The sequence below is a fragment of the Paramormyrops kingsleyae genome, chromosome 4, assembly GCF_048594095.1.
Source record: "Paramormyrops kingsleyae isolate MSU_618 chromosome 4, PKINGS_0.4, whole genome shotgun sequence".
Classification (NCBI taxonomy): domain Eukaryota; kingdom Metazoa; phylum Chordata; class Actinopteri; order Osteoglossiformes; family Mormyridae; genus Paramormyrops; species Paramormyrops kingsleyae.
The window spans coordinates 23340662-23359507 of record NC_132800.1 but is presented as its reverse complement, the minus strand read 5'-3'; the positions used below and the strand labels follow the sequence as shown (position 1 = coordinate 23359507).

Here is an 18846-nt window from a genome sequence, read left to right as displayed (position 1 = left end):
TACTTTTGCCAAGGTTTCGCTCAGGATTGTGACCTTTTACTCATTTTGTAGCTCATCCGTGCAATGAGCGCTTCCCAATTTCTTAAAGCGCTGGAAATGAGTGAGACCCTCGTGACAGAAAGCACTGACTTTGGCTTTGCCAGCGACTAGAGGTGCCTGCAGGAATCCTCACCTTTGAGGACGAATGCAATCCTCATACATTACAGTTCGTCAGCAGAATCCTCCCCGGACATGTGTGCAAGGTCACTTGTTCAAAATTTAAGCTGCTACATATGTAATTGCGATCCAGCAGCGGACTAAATGCCAGCTCACCAAAGCCTTGTACTCCCGCAGTGAAAATTTCAACCAAAAATAACTTCCTTAAAGTACTTTCTGTTTTTTGAAACACACCATTAATATGAGGTACTGTAAGTAACTCTTTACAGACACTGAAATGTTGTAATTTGTGTGATTCATTTAATCAGAATGAAGGAGAAAGTATACCCTTCAAATCACCATTCCACTGTCAAAGACTCGCTAATATATATATATTTTTTTTTCTCCATCCATTTTCCAATGGTAAGGGTCACAGGGATGTTTTATATTAGTATTGTGCTGCAATGCTGCATTTAAAATGCCCATTACAGTGAATAATATACTAATAATACCTATATAATAAATGCCTTTAATTACAAAGTATATTGCATGCTAGGTTGCGATTTTTGTGAACCTTTATCTGTTTTACAAATAGTTGAAAACTTGCAATAACCTTTACAATGATTTGTTTATTTTATCGAGATCGCTATGTTTATTATTTCAGTTCATCTAATTATTAATTATAGGCACTGCATGCATTCTATTTGCCTTAAATAGCATTTTCTCCACTGTTCACTGCCATTATGATAAAAGCCTATATTTTTGTCCCAGCATTAGCTGCCTGACACTTCCTGGTACGTAACACACTTTGGTCTGCTGTCATTCGCTGAGTAACTGTCTCACATTTCCTGGTATAAAGCATAGGCCTGCTCTCTTTGTCACGCCTATTCCATTGGGTCGAAATGACAACATACATCAGCGTTTATGCGGCCACCCAGTGGGTGTCACCTGTCCCTTCAGCTTCCGTTCTCCACCTGCTCACCATCTCCCCATAAATACCCTCTCCTGTCCTCCAAGACCAGCTCCTGGCTCCACACGGAAGTTATTCACTCACTAGGGGGTTCAACTCCCCCTTCTGTGTGTGGTTATGAACGTGTGTGTGGTACAGTATATAATATGTATTATGCATATATTACATTATACTATAGATCTGTGTGTGTGTGTGTGCCCACCCTGTAATGGACTGGCATCTCATTCAGGCTGTATACCATGTATATAGTGGAACTAAAATGCCTGATGTAATACAGTTTAGTTTGCTTTCACTTCAGCTTATCCAGAGACTAACCCAAGAAGTTAGACCTAAACTCATACACATATGGAGCCAGTGAACAAAGCTGGTTCATAAGTTATAATCTCATAGATTTGCATTGACTGAGCAACACATCAAGCATGCTTTTTCCTGCTGTTTTATGCTGATAAATTGTTGAGAATGAAAATTAAAATTTGATTACCTATATTATCATCGGTCATTTAGAATATTTATAATGTGATTCAAGTAATGGCGGATTTTTGGAGGAAGGATTAGTTGCAAATATCCTCAGATCTGGAAGCTTAAGAAAAGCTTGCCTTAATATTTCCGCGTTTTGGAAACCTATTATAAGCACTGCATTAATATTTTGAATCTTTTGTTCTGTACTAGTCACCAAGACTATGTATGAAACTTCACAGCAGTGTATTAATCACTTTAAGGACACAGATAAACTACAGATGTTCCTTTTTGACGCTGTGTTGCACTGATAATGTGCACCCAAAATACTGTCGATTATTATGGGGTAGCTCAGCTTTAAAGCAAAGGTATACAGGAAGCAGGTAATGTGAAGGTATCATCATTTTTTCTTCATTCCTTTTCATGTTTGTTCACCAGGAGCTGGTGGAGGAGTGCAGAAGGCAGGGTTGGCGAACCTCTAGATGTGGGCTGTAGAGGTTTTGTTGGTTGATCTCTCTGCGGAGAGCTCACTATGCTAGGCATCAATGGACATTAGAAAAGGAGGGCAATCAGGTCTGCAACTGAAGCCGCAGAGAATGCCACTGGGTGGCTTTGGATAAAGAGTGCAGAACCGTGGACAAACGCTGCCGGGACACAGGTTGGGGCCTGTTCAACCCTGGCCGGGTCGCCTGGGCGAGGGTGTATGATGTTGAAAGACCCGAAACACCCTTTGACCCCAGGTGACATCACTGATGATGCGTCCCCAAGCATCTGTATGACGTGTCTCGCACACACACATATCAATGTGCTTGGGAGTGCAGCATAATGTCCCAGTGCAGCCCCTTGCTCTTCATTCATTTAGGCAAACCAGTGCCCATCCAGTATGACTGATAGACTGGCGTCCTGTCCGGCAAGTGGCCTGCTGGATGCCCTGTGCTTTGCTGGATAGACCCCAGCTCACTGTGACACTGATTTGTAAATGCTTACATAAATATTACCTATACAGTCCTGCCTTCCTTCTCACTGTGCCTATTTATATCGCTCAAGTAGACTAAAATGCAACATGACCCTTGTTTATAGAGGGTGTTACTGAATCTGTGTGTCTGTCAACAGACAACCCAACATCCCGAAGGCACTAAGGAACCACTAAAGGCATGGAAATGGTGAAAGTTAGGTCAATAAAATGAAATGGGCACAGGAAAAACAAAGAAATAACAATGCGATGAACATTTTAAAGGAAATTTACATTCACTATCCTTTGTGGTCGTTTGCAGGCAATTGGCAGAAACTACTGATGAATCCAAGTTTTCATCAAATAAATTCATAATGCACCGCTTCATAATGAAGTCGGAAAATTTCATTTTCTTGTTGCGTAAGCTCTTTCCTTATGTGATTAGACAAAAAGCCTGAAGATAAAGTTAAAGTGGTACTATTGTGTTATGTTACAGAGATATGAAGTGGATGTGAAGTTCTTTTTGCAGGTTTTTCAGATAAACGCCAGGAATCAAGATAAGATCATGTCAGACATTCGGAACCAAAAAAAAAAGAAACAGAATGTAATTTCTATCTATATATGCTAATTATGATTTTAGTATATGTACTGATTAGATTTCATTCATATATATATGGCACCTCGACCCACGAACAGTACTCTTCACAAACAAATCAGGTTATGAGCCAGATGTTCGAATTTTTTTTTGCAACATAATATTATATTAGTCGAGCACATAATTGAAGTATCACTCCTTGGCTTCACACATATGCCCACCTTCTAATTATGTTCCAGTGTACAGAGGTAACCAATCAGGTTCAAAATCATGTCCCTCTAAGCAGTATGCATACATACGCCAAATAAAATTCATCTGTTGCCGGAGGTTTCCCTGGGGGAGCTGACAAACCATCTGTGGAATATTATTGTTGAAAGATACAGATCACAAGATGGGTATAAAAGACTATATGAAAAGCGCTGCGAAAGACTTTGAAGACTATCGCTAATAAGCGGAGAAAACGTGGCAGGATGACCCTCCGACGCTCATGACAGGAAAAGTTGAGTTAAAGGAGCCGCAGGAAGTTCTGACAAGTGCTGCTTGGACCTTACATATGAGTATAATCTCCAACAGTCTGCTCAGATCTGGGTATCAGGTCGGGTGAACCCAAACTCAACAGAATATGTAAATATCTGTGCGGGAAAATGTCTTATGGTCTAATGAGATGGCGCATCATCGTCAGAACACCATGACCATGTGAAGCATCGAGCTTTATGACAGCTTCTCTTCAGCTGGGACAGGGAATCTAGCCAAGATGCATGGGATCTTCTGAAGAAGATGTTTTGGCAAATAACCAGCTGGCCGCTGTCAAAAAGCTGGAGGAATTTCACCTACAGTACCAGTATGATAATGACCCAAAGTATACGTCCAAGACTTCCAAGGAGCGGCTTCTGAAAAGGAAGATCAGAGCCCTGGAACGGTCCAGTCAGAAGCCAGACCTCCATCCCACACAAAAACTGAAGAATGACCTGAATAGGGCTGTGCTCAGGAGATCGGCCTGACCTTATTGGAAGGGAGAATGGAGTAAAATCGCAAAGTGCAGGTGTGCAAAGCTGATAGAGTCTTATTCACAAAGGCTTACTGCTGTTCCTGTAGGTTGTTCAACAAAGTAATAACTGAGGGGGGGAGGGTCGGGGGCACACTTATAAAACCACTGTGTTATAGGTTTTTTTTAATATCAACTATTTGCCCAGCTAGTTATGTATTTTTTGTTTGTCTTGATTGCCTGAGGTTTTTTGGTTGCAAAGTCACAAGTATCTCCAGTGTCTTGACTTCTGGCTTTACATCATAAAGATTTACAATTTCAATAAGGGTGTGTAGACATTTTATATCCACTGTAATTATATATTCACTTACCTCGTTCGTGAGAAAAGGCTATATGCTGGTTTATATATAATGAAAAACTTTCTTACGGTTGTTTCAATCTGATGGTCGTTTTTTTTTTTTTACAAAACAGGACTTAAAAACTCTACAGTATATGTGACAGTGATGGTTTTACCTTATATCACTTAGAAACTTTTATTCATTTTTATTCATATTTATTCTTTTTCGGTGCAGTGTTTTTTTGTTTTTTTTGCAGTTCCAGTGGGTTATATAAGAAAAAAAACAAAAAAAAAACAACATACACAAGCAAAACTGAAAAAAGGTAACGATATATAATGGGCCCCAGAAATATTTTAAACGCACAGTAGATACATTTATGCCTTCATACTGCATTGTTGTGCAATTAAGACATCTGTCTACAATGCTGGGACACTGCAGAGTTTTGTTTAGTAACTAAAGTGTTAAAAAGCAATCAAATTTGAAAAGAGAAATAGCAGTAATTAGGGGGTGGTAATTAGAACGGACCGATTGCTGTGATAGAAAAGCGACTCTCCACTCTGGAACTTTAGTGTCTGCATATATCACAGTCTGGTCCGCTTGTCTGTAGGAACTGACCGACCCTTCCGCTGTCTTCTACTTCGCTGGACACATGTTGTATCCAAGGGCAACTGAGGTAATTTTGAAAAAGACGTTTTCAATGGCTCAAAGGATTATATACTGCAATAGTACATAACAATACTCTCTAAAGTTAAAATAAATCACTTAGAGCCCCCACAACACAGCCCCACAATAGGAAAGGAGCAATTTTCTGCTACTTGGAGTAATGTCTCTCTTCCTGCTCCGCTCATTCAGGAAATAACCCGGCTGAGATAACATTCAGCTATCACTCATCAACCAATAAGATAACATTCATCTACCACTCATCAGCCAATAAGATAACATTCACTCATCGACCACTAACAAGGACTGCGAGAAGATGAACAAGAGCAATTTGTTCTTATATGCACGGACAGTGCAATACCATCACAAAATATCGTTACACAAGCTGGTGCGTGTTGAATGGCCCCTTTAGTATAAAAAAATGTAAATTCTACAGCATCTAATAATAATAATAAGAAGAAGAAGAAGAATAAACCTGCAATTCTATTGCATTTTAATGACTGAGTTTACCTGCTTTGCTCTCCAGGATGACAATAAGGAAATTCTTGCAGCTGTAAAGCAGATTGAACAGGTGCTATGGCTGTATTTGGTGTCTGTTGGGGAGTCTCCCTAACAAAATCGAGTGAGGCAGGCAGCGTTAAAAATGCCTACCTCCTACAGCCGTACCTGAAGCTTGTCTTAGGATAACACTGTGTATATTTTCTCCCAGTCTTTATTGGCAAAGGAGAATTTTTTACTTGGAAGGTCTCTGGGAGATGCAGAAACGATGGCTCAGTGTCACTGAGGCTTCGCAGTTCCAGGGCAGGGGTTTTTAATCCTGCCCCCGGCTCCGTCCCCGCTGTGCTGTGTGGGCCTCTTCAGGACACATCAGCTTCCTCCTGCAGTCCAGAGACATGTGGTCAGGTGATCTGGTGTCTCTAAATTGCACCTTGTGAGTGTCTGTTCAGGACTGGCACCTCAGAAATGAAAACGGTTTAGATTTGTCTGATACAGATTCAGTATAGGATCAGATAGCTTTACGGTAGGAAATCACTTTTTTTCTTTTTTCTTGAAGGGGAATCCTCTGACAGTGACTCACAAACAGAACTTCAAATAAGTGAAATGATTCTCACTGAGTACTGATTTCAAACAGTGCATTTGACAGCCATTGTGAGGTACAGGAGCTTCCTCAGTCATGGTGCCTACTGGTATCTTCTGGACTGGCCTATCTTAGGTTGAAAAATCTGCTGGTCTGCAACAGTTTCCCCCAGTGCTCCAGTGGGAATCCATTATAGTCCGCTCTGACATGCGCCAGTGGGCTTCACCTCTTATCAATTTCATGCCACAGAAGCTTAGCAACCTGCATTTATACCTTGATGTTGCCAGGCTGCCTCGTGAGTCATCCTTTATGAAACGGTCTGCGCTGACTGACAATGACCTGTCTCTCAACTTCCATTGTATGGAAACTAAATTGAGACGGCAACAGAGAAAGCTTTCAATCTATGTTTACCTTTCCGTACCAGCCATGAAGTATCAGGTATGAAAAGACAGTGACTGTAACACAAGAAAGTAAATCAAGTCAACACTTATGTTTGATCTAAAAGGGACTTTTTAGATCTGTCCATTTGCTTTTGATATTTCAACTAATTTCCTGTGGACTGATTTATAATTACAGCATATTGCAGTTTCAAAAAAAAAAAAAAAAGAATTAATCAATAAAAACAGCTGCCCTCGCTTGAAAGAATGATCGTTTCTCAAGTATCATATTCATTTGTGTTGAATGCAGGGAAAAAACAATGACTTTTAATTACTTATATGCTAATGATGTGTGAATGTCAAGCGATTATATTCTGACACAACAATTTTCAGATGGTTGCAGCAATTGCAATTAATTTAAAATATGCTTCGGCTAAGATGAATTTTAATATATAAGGGATTTTGCTTCAGTAAAACCTTTGCTTTTTCATACTAGCACATGGTGTAGAACTACTGCGGTAAATAAAAAATCCCAAAAAACAGAGAGGTGGGAGAAGAACTGAGAAGGCAAGTACTTCTGTAGTATAGCATTCTATACTCAGACTCGCTATCTCAGGGGGGGCAATTGGGGAACGAGTCCTGACCCCTGGGGGTGGGGAAGCATCATGGGGGGCCAGGGAATTATGAATGCCGACCCTTTTTATACTTTAACCCTTTCCACTTTGTAAGGTGAACCATAAAAGATGATGTCATTTTCATGCAGGGATCATGGCAGACATAAATATATATGTGTCGTGAGATGGAGATCGGACCCGTTCTAGTTATCCTTTACCATAAGTCCTGTGGAATATGATGTTTTTTTTAGTTTATATGCATTTACGGCACTTACCTAAGTGCAGTCAACTGGAAACATCTGCTGGTAGACCGCAACATGTACCGATGTGTACCACAGGTAGATTTTACACATCTATTATTGATGGACTGACTAAGGGAATATTTTGCTATGCATTCTCTGTAACAGAATATTTTTAAAAATGAGGAGTTTTTGAAGGGTGTGATGGTTTGATATTTTGCACATTTCTGATATTTCTCAGCAAATCTTTGGCCAAGATACAAAGACACTTCACAAGGATATTGTGTCCAGTGGCACCTTGAACAACTCGTATCATAGAGTGCGAGTAAATATTTTGTAGGTGGATAGGAGAGTAATTCATTTGAACAGGAATCCATTCCAGTGGATTATCCAATATCCATCACATCTATAATATAATAATCTGCGTATGTCGTAGAAGAAACCCACATAAAAGTAATTTGATGTAACATAAATGCCTGTTTTTTTTTCTTTCACTACGAATTTAAAGTATAATGCTGTTGCATAGCAGTGTAAGAATATGTTGGAAATTATTATTTCACGTTACAAATATATACCTCTCATCGATCAGTATGGGTCACATAGTTAATGACGTCACAACATGTGACATCATATCATGAAGCACTGATATATTAATATGGTAAAATATTCCACATTATCATATTCTGTGAGCAGAGTAGATTATTCATTTGCAAAAATGCCAGTTTTAGAAGTGAAATAGATTAACTCCTGCAGCTACAATTACCATGTGACTGGGGGCTTGATTAAAAGCATTGGTGGTCTTGGTGAAGACATTACTTTTCAGGGTTCTTCTTTGTAAGTTATGCAATATTAGAGATGGCTGGCTGCATGCTATGGTGTTTCAACTGAGCTTTTGTTTAATTAACTTTCTTGCCTTGACTGTGTGTTAAAATTAAAAGTAAACCAATTTCTTGCTCAAGGCATGGCGATGAAGCTGAAGTTACAAGTAAACATCTAAATTATCTTGGAAATATATAATGAATACACTTTGGCAAACATCATTTCATGAATCAATTTTGACATAATGGCTCATACCCTTTGTGGGTTAATCTGTTCATTTAGTCTCCATCCATCTTTCCATTCATTTTCTGAAATAGCTCGTCCATTTCATGGTTGCAGGCGGTCCGGAGCCTGAGCCAGGATGGGGCACCAACCCATTGCAGGGCACACACACACACACACACACATGTAGGGTATACATATCCTTATGGGGACCGCTCATTCATTTCAATGGGGAAAATGCTAACGCTAACTATGACAACCTTAACCCCCACCCTGCCCTAACCATAACCATAAGTAACCTAACAAAATACAAGAGTTTTTGCATTTTTAGTTTTTTCATAACAGTCACCGATTTTTATAAAATAGAGAGAAACTGGTCCCCATAAGGGAAAAAAAACGGATATTTATCACGTTATGGGGACATTATGTCCCCATAAGGATAGGTAAACCCGCTCGCACACACACATACACACACACCACACACAAAAACACACACACACACACTCGCACACACACGCACACGCAGACACACACAAACACCCACCCACACACACACACACACACATATGTTTGTAATTATATCTTTGTGGGGACTCTCCATTCATTTATAAGGGGACAACTCCAATCGTAACATGACAACCTTAACCTTAACCCAGCCTGAACCTATAACCCATGAGTAACAAAATATGAGACTTTTGGCATTTTTAGGTTTTTGATTGCATTCACAGATCTTGACCTGGAAAATGGTCCCCACAACGTCAAAAAAAAGAGATTTTAATTACATAGTCAGGGACATTTGGTCCCCACAATGTAAAATAAACCTAATCTGCAGACACACACACACACACACACACACACAATTTGGTAACTGCACAGAACCCCACAATGACACGGGGTGAACATGCATTATTTATTCACTAACCAGATAAGCAAGCAGACAAACGAATAGATAAATATATTGTTTGGTTGATGAGGATTGAAATATTAAGATGATACATGATTTGTGGAATAATTAATAATCATTTGTATATTAATCTCGGAATACAAATGCAATATTTTAAATGAAACTTTTAGAATGCAATGTGCTTTATCCTGCTGATTTCATACGGCACAAAAATAAAATCGCCAAGTTTTTACATGACTCAGTCACTTCTCCCGGTGTGTAGACTGCAGCTTTTCAGCTCCGATCATGGCTTGAATCTGGACCGTGTCAATCCCTGATTGTGACCAGGACTCCCCGGTGGCAGGCTAAATTGGCTTCATTCCGCCGAAGGGTGAAAATTCATTCCTTGGCAGCGCGAGGCTACATCATGCCTGTCAGGGTGCTTTGAGTTACTTGGCTGCCAGCAGTGAAGGTACACCGATTGGCCCGCTGGTGTTTAGCTCGCTATCGAGGTGTCAGCTGATTGGCAGTGTGAAAAGAGGGCGGGGTAAGCGGCACCACTGGACAGAAAATAAACGCACGTCAGCCATCCTTTGCCTCCAAGCGTACACGAGACTTTTATATGTAGCCGAGTATAAATGCTGGCCAGGCGATGTCTGCAACTGGGGTACGAGAAAAGTCTTGAATTCAAATGTAAATGAATTACAAAAGAGACTTGGTTGCCATTGATTTAAAATTCAAATTTCCTTCGGTTATGAGTAAAGAATACAGGGAAATTTTGGTAACTTTGATATTTCTGAGATCCACATAAAACGGAGTGAGTGGCATGCGACATTTCACAATGTGTCTGCTTCAGTGTACTGTGGAAACTCAGCTGGGCTTAAGGAACTGAAGATTACTGAGCTGCAAAATTACATTTTTGGACTGAATGAACATCAATGAAACAGCTGCCCCCATACCTGAAAATGAATAGCTATTGTTCTATATGTTACCTGTTATAAATTTTACAGCAAAGTGGAATTGTATCACTTTGAAAGACCTTCTGCAGTGAGATGTTAATCTTTTAAGGTCATGTATTAGATTGGGTTAGATGTCTAGGCAAGGTTCATTTTTATAGATTCTAAAGATTTTACCCCCCCCCCCCCCAAAAAAAAAATAAAATAATGAAAAATACAAAACATAAATTAGTGATATTAGCCTTTGTTGCTTTTACCTTCTAGTTTAAAAGAACACATAATTAATACTGTTTTGAAAATCCCATATATGGAACTGTAGTGGGGAAAAGGGTATTTGATTACATTATCAATGCAAATTAGTTGCAATTAAAGTAGAAAGAGCTACAGAATTTTAAATACTGTCCAGGGTGTTCTTTACCATCTGCTTCACCATAGTTAGATGTATGGATGGATGGATGGATGGATGAATGGCAGCAAAAATTCTCCTTTGCCATTAAAGACTGGGAGAAAATATAAACAGTGTTATCCTAAGACAACTGAGGAAGAAGCCTGAAAAAAACATATTTAATTTCTAAGTGGATATACCAGCTATACGAGACATAGGCTGCTTATTTGCTTTTATTCTGTACCTTGCATAAATTTAAATATTTAAATACAAAACAGGTTACAGTATGTGTCTGCAGACACCGGCAACAAAGACAAAAACGAAAGGCTGAAAGATGCTGTTTTCATAAATATTTCGACCTCAAACCACCTTTTGCCAAAATGACAAACTTGAGTCTAAAATACGAAATACTCTGGTTGAGTATTTCACTTTGCAGTAGAACCAGAAGCTGCACATATGTTTGTGGACGATCGTAAGTAGTCCGGCAGCCTTTTTGAAAAGTTGCGCTAGCTACTGAATATTTGATTACATGGGAAATAACTATATTTGAATATGCAAAGAATAGAGCAGTGTATAATTTTCCTGGTTACTGTGTTGCAGACAGATTAACACTGCGCATTGCAGTCATGTTTTCATATGAACACATCTTACTTATTACCTATATTAGTTGAAGTATACCATAAAGTTTTTATATTATTGTTTCTACTTAAAGACGTTTTTTCTACTGACATCTTACAATTAAATACATTTCCGGATACCTCTCCCTCCACCCAGATTTAGAGAAAATATAAAGTTACAATAAGGCTCTCTTTTGCCACTTATAAATTGTAGTAACTCATTAATAAAGAATAAAAACTTAGATAGATAAACTTTTATAGCTTCTTTATGGCAATCATTGTTTATTGATGATTTGCTAAGTGTTACAACTTATCGTAAAATGGTACCAAGAATTACACGCACGAACATTATGGCCAGTGTGCACCTCCTCCACCTTCTACATGGCATCCCTTAGTATCAACAGACGTATTTCACCAGGGCCCAACACCAGCTCTTCCGTGACACTTGCCACTTCTCCAGCCAGCCCCAGGGGCTTCTGGGTATCCTTGCCTGAAGCTGCTGGTGGACTTTAAGTTCTGCGCCGCTCGAAATGACAGAGCTTGCTTTGCGGGATTTCTTGCCGCCGCTTAAGCACTTAGTGCTTCTGTGGTGTGACTCTTACACTTGATCTGTTAAGGGCTTTAGAGAATTTTGGTCTGGAGTGATTTTTTGCTACAGTTATATAGCTAAAGCGTTTGCCAGTGGCAGTCTGGTTATGTTAGTACATCGATTAAAATTTGACGGATTTTATGCACACCCCAGCCACTATGGTGATTGTAGGACTCTGCTGCATCCTTAGATTTGTTGTTAGCTTTGTCGACATACTTTGAATCCTTTCGCAATGAACTGCCTGCACTCTTGTGTGTTTTTGTAAGTAGCGCAGTAAATGCGACGAGATGAACATACAGAAACGACCCGTGCGGCACACAGATGCCGCTAAAAACATTGTGAATGCTAACAGGAAGTTGAGCGCTTGGTCTTGGGATTCAGTTTCCTGCTTGTGTTCTGGGTGGAGCTGTGTTGCCTTCTGTACACCCACTGCACCTCACACATCCATACTCTGTGGGGAGGCTGCGGGGCTTTTGGTGGAACTGGGGATCAATGACAGAAGCTTCTCAATAGGAGAGTTACCATGCTCCTTTAAAAAGGCCCAGTAATTCATGCTGGTTTCTTTCAGGAAAAAACACAGGCTCTCTTCTGTTTAATTAATCAGTTTAACAACACTGTCTTTTGATGCAGAAGTAACGGCTAAGTCCTGGATCCTTTTCAGTTCCGTTTCATACTTAAAAATAAATGCCCTCAACATCGACGTCATATAGCTTTGAAAACAAAGGAGAAATAACATGGCTGGCTTTAACTCCTTACCAAAGCTATTTCTTTCAGATACATGAGATTCTTTCCGCATAATTAGCTAATAACTCCCTTCACCCCGCTGTTCAAACACCTAACTCAAGACAGAATCCGCCGTGCTGAAAAACCTCATTTGGAAGTAAGTGATTCTGGCAGCTTCTCCCAGCACTGCCGCTAGCCTCCGCAAACACTGGTCTCTGAAACTCACCAGCCACGGCAGTAATGTCATGTTTACTTTGAAGTATTGCATTAATTAGGATCTCCCAGCTTGTGATTTATTTACCGGATTTACTTAACGAACAGTGAATTTAAATGATTTCGTTAATTTGTGTTGTGCTTCTGTAGTGGGAAACCATAACATATCAGGGGGTTAGGGGTTTCCGGAGTGCGAGTCAGGTGATGCAGCTTTGCATGCTGATTAGTTCCACCTGTCCTTCTTCCTCCGTATTGTGCAGAATGTGTCCCTGTCCTGCTGCTCCGCTTTTCAATTTCAGCCACCGCCAAAATGCCAGTTTTTTATTTGTAATGCAGGTTTCTGGTGTCCTGTCTGGTCTGCCTACCTAATCCCAGGTATCCATTACGCTGGTTTCCTCAGCCCCTTATCATGACGGCTTCTGTTCACTGTCCTGTACACAGTCTGACTGTGTATTGTTTAGAGCTCTGTTTAACTGGGCATTAAATATGGCCATACATAACCCATAATCAATTTCTCTCTGTACCAAATGAAATTATTTACAACAGTGCTTTCAACCTAGGTAAGCTAGTTCATTCCACTCCTTCTCCTGCTTACCAAACTCATCCAGTTGTTTTCCTCTTGGCCTGAACTAGTTTGGGCTTTTACTAGTACACATCCTGTCAATTAGTTGTTTTAATCGTACCAGCCATACATTTGTAGTGCTTATGCGATGCTAGTAAGATATAGAAATGTTTGTTCCTTTGACCCTATTCTTTTACAAAATGGGATTTAAATTCAGAACTTTACATCCCCATGTAGTTCATCTATCCTTCCATTTTCTGACCCCCATGTCCCGTTCAGGGTTGTGGGGGGTCTTGGAGGGCTTGGGCAAGGCAGGGAATGACCCAGAATGGGGTGCCAACCCGCCAACGGGCACACACACACTCACACACCATTCCGTCACACACACACCTACGAGGGGAAACTGGAATACATGGAGGAAACCTCACGACAAAATGGTGAGAACATCCAAACTCCGCACACATGGAACCCCAGCAGAGATCTGAACCCAGGTCCCAGAGGCTCCAGCCCCCCAATTCAAATTCACTATGTTGTGCCACATTTTGTGTAATTGTTGACTTTTAACCACTGACCCTGGGTATACTGTTGGAACCTGTGTGTGTGTGTGTGTGTGTGTGTGCGAGCAGGTATACCTTATGGGGACACAATGTCCCCACAACGTGATGAATATGTACCTGTTTTTTTTTTCCCTTATAAGAGAAAACTCAATTTAATAAAAATCTGAAAACTAAAAATGCAAAAACTCTTATATCCTCCTGAGACCCAAGGAAAAAACTGTCCTTCAATTTTAGGTTATTTGTCTTTATATCTAGGTTATTATATCTGGAGGATATAAGACATCTTAAAATTTAGATATTTTCAAATTTATTTTTATTTTTAATTTCACAGCGTGTCCTCAGTAGTGTACAACTGGAATAAATATGTTTCCTTACATCAGTGAAAAGATAGATGCAAAAACAAAATGTCCACTACAATGGACATAAATGAATGGCTGTGATCTCAGGAGGATATATTGTTTGGTTACTTATGGTTATGGTTAGGGCTGGGTAGGCATTATGGATGTCTGAGTTAGCATTAGCATTTTTCCCATAGAAATGAATGAGCGGTCCCCATAAAGATATGTTTACCCGACATATGCGTGTGTGTGTGTGTGTGTGTGTGTTTGCCCCACTGCAGTGCCGGTGACAGCTACCCTCTGTGGTTGCAGTAGACACTTTAGATGTCGCTCAGGCTATGCATGGCGATGCTGAGGACAGCTAGCTGAGCTTGCCCGCTTGCTGCTCTCTGAGGAATACCAAGCCCAGCTGCTTTATCTCCACAGCCCATGGGAGCAGCGAGGGCCCAGTGGAGTAACTCCTGAGCCTCGGCAAGGGTGGCATATCCCTGGAGTCCGATGCCCGTCCAGGCCTGATCTCCGTGAAGTTTGAACCTCCAGCAAGGTAAGTCCGTAAAGCATTGTGGCCCTGTAGCGGTTTTGTCATTGTTTTTACATCTCTCACTGTACCAATGTAATACTTTACGAATTAACTATGTGTGTGTGTGTGTGTTCCTCATAAATCACGAATAGAGCACTTTCTTAGTCTTTGATGACAAGTCCTATGAATTACTTGAAGAGACTGTGAGGTTAAAGTCGTTATAGCCTTAGAAGTTACCAGAAGGGGTTGACCATCATTATTCCTAGAGTATAATGATACATAATGGCCTATAATGACCATCAAATGTCTGAGAAAATCCGTATGAGGATAAACTCTGCGGTAATTGATATTGACGATTTCAGGACTGCATGTTCATTTTTTCTGGAAAGTGTTAAAGAGTAGCTTTGTTTCTGATATTTTCAGATATTTACAGGTATAATCAGAATGTTCTGATAAGTGTATCGAAGCTATTTTGTACAGCGTGTTTCAATGACTCTTGTTACTGCACCAGCTGCCTGAAAACTGCTACCCCCACATGCACTAAAGCAGGGGCGGGGCACCTGTTCCATGGAGGGCTGGTGCGGGTTTTTGGGATGGCCTCTCCATCAGCCAATAATAAAACAGTGGTTCTCAACTCCAGTCCTGGAGACCTATTCTGATTGGCTGATTGAGAGGCCGTCCCAAAAACCCGCACCGGCCCTTCATGGAACAGGTTCCCCACCCCTGCGCTAAAGTGTCATAAACTAATGCTCTGATCGGCTCCCTACTCTGCCAGCAAGACCTTGCTTCCCTGGACCGGGTGAATCGCATGAATTTTATACATTTGCAGCTTGATATTTACTCAAGAAACTCAGGCTAAGCACCTTGCTGAACACGGCTATTCAGCCCCAGATCCAATTTCTCCACCAACCGTGATTCTATCAGTCATCGAAATCTGACAACAACATATTTTGCAGAGATGAAAAAGTGCATTTCTGGGTAGTGGCAGATTGTTGTCTTTCATTCCAGGGAAAAGTAACAGTACTTGCGGTTTTGCTGTAGAATAGGCAAAAAAAATCCTAAGTTCACAAAAAGTCTCAGGTTTACAGTAATTTTCAGACTATTAAAGGCAAATACTGTTTTTAATGGATCAATATAGAAACAAAATTCATAGACTGACTGGCAGCTCTGTTCCTTTGCTACAGAATAAACCTTCCCTTCCCCCAACCATGCATTCTTCAGGGATGAAATATCTATACCTTTGGGACGTACTAGAGTTGCAACACCGATAAAGACTGAAGAATTTACCTTATCTCCTTTCAATTTCCCACCTCATTCTGAAGGCTACCACTCAACCTTCCATCTTAATGAGGCTTTTCTGCAGTTTTTTTTTTGCCCCACACTGCTTCTGGGCGCCAAGATGGCGATGTAGAGTTAGCACGCGGCATTTCCTTCGCCACATACCCGCCCGCTGCCAAAAGCCTGCACACAAGAGGAGGGGAAATTTCACAGACCCCCACCCTCTTGACCTGCCCAAGCTGGTGGAGCTCATGTGCCAGCATGTAACAATTGTCCTGCTGCTGCTGGAGCCAGGAAAGAGCAAAGGGTAGCTTGACCTCCATCACATTCTCACCGACTGACAAACATGGACCGCGCATCCCTCGTTCCCCCGACAAGCTTATAAACGCCGAACAGATTTGCGTTTAGACATTTTGCCAGGACCCCACTGTCCACTTGGCAAAGTTTAACACGGACTATCCCATAGCCCCTAAAACAAGACATGCGTGCACTTTGTCCAAATATTCATAGTTCATAGCATTAAAGACATTTCGAATAGCCTCAGTCGGTGGTAATTGGCCGTCCGCTCAGGCCACAAACGGAGACACGTGGGAATACACCACACCTAAGGCCCGGTAAACCTTTCCAAATACGGGGGATTTAGTCCACATTCTGAAAAACAATCTGCTTCCCTTTCTGGCAGAAGGCCTGATGAGCTAGCTGACTTAAATACTCGATTTCCCAGCTAAAAGAAGTCATAAACCTGACACGATAATGAAGTATAATTTTACCCTTCGTACAAAGGCAGACAGCTGCGTTTCAAAGGTGTAATATACTGTAGGACAGTGCGGTGATTAGGAGTGAGGTTGTCATGTGTCATGTACCCAAATGTGTGCTGCCTTTCAGGCTAATGGCTAGATGACATTAATGATATGAGTGGGCGCATATAATGATACATTTGGTATGAGGTAGAAATTGCCACATATGATGTTGGGAACATCACCAGAGATTTTTGCACATCCATCTATCTCTTCTCATTTCTATAACTTATTATCTAATAAATGGATATGATTAACATTGAGTCTGTCCCATGGGACCCCCTGGATGTGACTGGGCTGGCAGGCAATAAAAATGCATTCGTATATTTTAATGCTGTAACTGCAATTCAAGTATAACATATTGAACGCTTTGACAGTGGTTGGATTAAGTGGGATAAACCATTGCCACAGCCTAACCAGTTTTGTGTACATTTTTTAATCGTATATCTAAGGCAGTTAAGTTGTGAAGCAGTTAAGAAGCCTTATCACAATTTGGTTTATTTGATTAAAATATGGCATCGGTCATAGTTAATTTTGTCTGTAAAAGCTTATCAGGAATATAACGACATTAGTTTTACCCCTTGCATGATGAAAAAGATGAAAGAACAATGTAGGTATGGTCAGGATTTGCAGTATGGCAAAAATAGATCTCTACATATTGGAGATGTGGTCTTACTGTATGTCTTTAGTTTTTCATAGGTTTTATACCATTTCATACCTGCTCTGTTTTTGTTAGGTACAGTTAATCCCTCTCTAATAGAGCATTAGCTCAGATTTGTCACATGATAGTTGTGATTTCACAGTTCAGAGTTCCGATTCTGTTTAAAATACAGGTCGCCGACATATGACCTATGCGACTTATGACTGATCGACTTTACGACTGTTCTGAGACCACAAGTATGTGGCCATGACTGTACCCCGTCTGGTACTGCTACTGTTGCCCAGCGTGAGTGTATGACAGTTTCCACCCCAACTGCCGGCAGCAACGAACGAAGAAAATGGAGATCAAAAAGCGAAAAATAACGTCAAACAATATGACTTAAATTTTACTATACAGTATGCTAAACATTTGATAATCTTGCATGTAAAATAAAGGGCTGACTTACAACAAAATTTACTTACGACCGGTCAGTCGGAACGGATCGCAGTCACAAGTTGACAACGACCTGTACTGAACGTTGTACTGCAATGTTTCACTGTAAACATGTAGGTATGCTTTTTATTTTGGATACTGCGGAACCAAACTAGGTTGGTGATTGGTCATGTGCCATCTGCCTTACTTGGAGCAGGAATGCTCTCAGAATGCTTACTTTTGATTTATACTTAGGAATTCCTACGATGATTTCTGCGACTGGCTATTTTGTTTATTGCTAAATATAAATTATATCTTAAATAACAGCTGTGGCAGGTGATGAATAGGATACATGAGAATGTGGATTTAAAAACATACATTTATTCCAGAAAGTTTGACTGAAAATCTTAAAAGTAAACAGCTTTTATTCAACCTTAAAATGGACCACTTACAGTTTAAGTTAGCACTAAAGCATTTTTAAGTACCATGCTTGAAGTACTAAATCACCATCATACAGGAATTGATTATTATATAAATTTAACCATCTATCTCCTTCATTACACTTCATATATATTTTGAGAGCATTGATTTTATGTGATATAAATTTTCCGATTGCAAGTGTCTGGTGCTTATTGAAACAGTTCTGATAAAAAAAAGCATGCTAATTTATGAATTATCGTTAATAACAATTGGAAAAAGACAAGTTACAGATCCTTGATTTTCCATAATATCCTTTTAATTCTTTTAGTTATCATCATCATAATCATGCATAAAATGAATTTATAGCAATGTGTCATATTTTGTATAACAGCATATGACGTGTAATACAATGTTTCTGATTTATTAACTCCCACTAAAATTTAATTTAATAAGTAATTAAAAATTTTGGAAAATTGAAATTTAGATCGTACTTAAT

General features: G+C 40.1%; 1 protein-coding gene across 4 annotated transcripts in view; it reads left to right on the top strand.

Moving 5' to 3' along the window:
* Positions 1-18846, top strand: part of sntg1 (syntrophin, gamma 1) — a 157142-nt gene that overhangs the window by 34488 nt on the left and 103808 nt on the right. For 3 of the 4 annotated variants that reach the window (XM_023841741.2, XM_023841742.2, XM_023841740.2), the window contains one exon: positions 14690-14807. The exons of the other annotated variant lie outside the window; for it this stretch is intronic. The gene's annotated coding sequence lies outside the window, so the exon portion shown is untranslated. The remainder of the gene's footprint in view (positions 1-14689; positions 14808-18846) is intronic. 4 annotated transcript variants of the gene reach the window in all.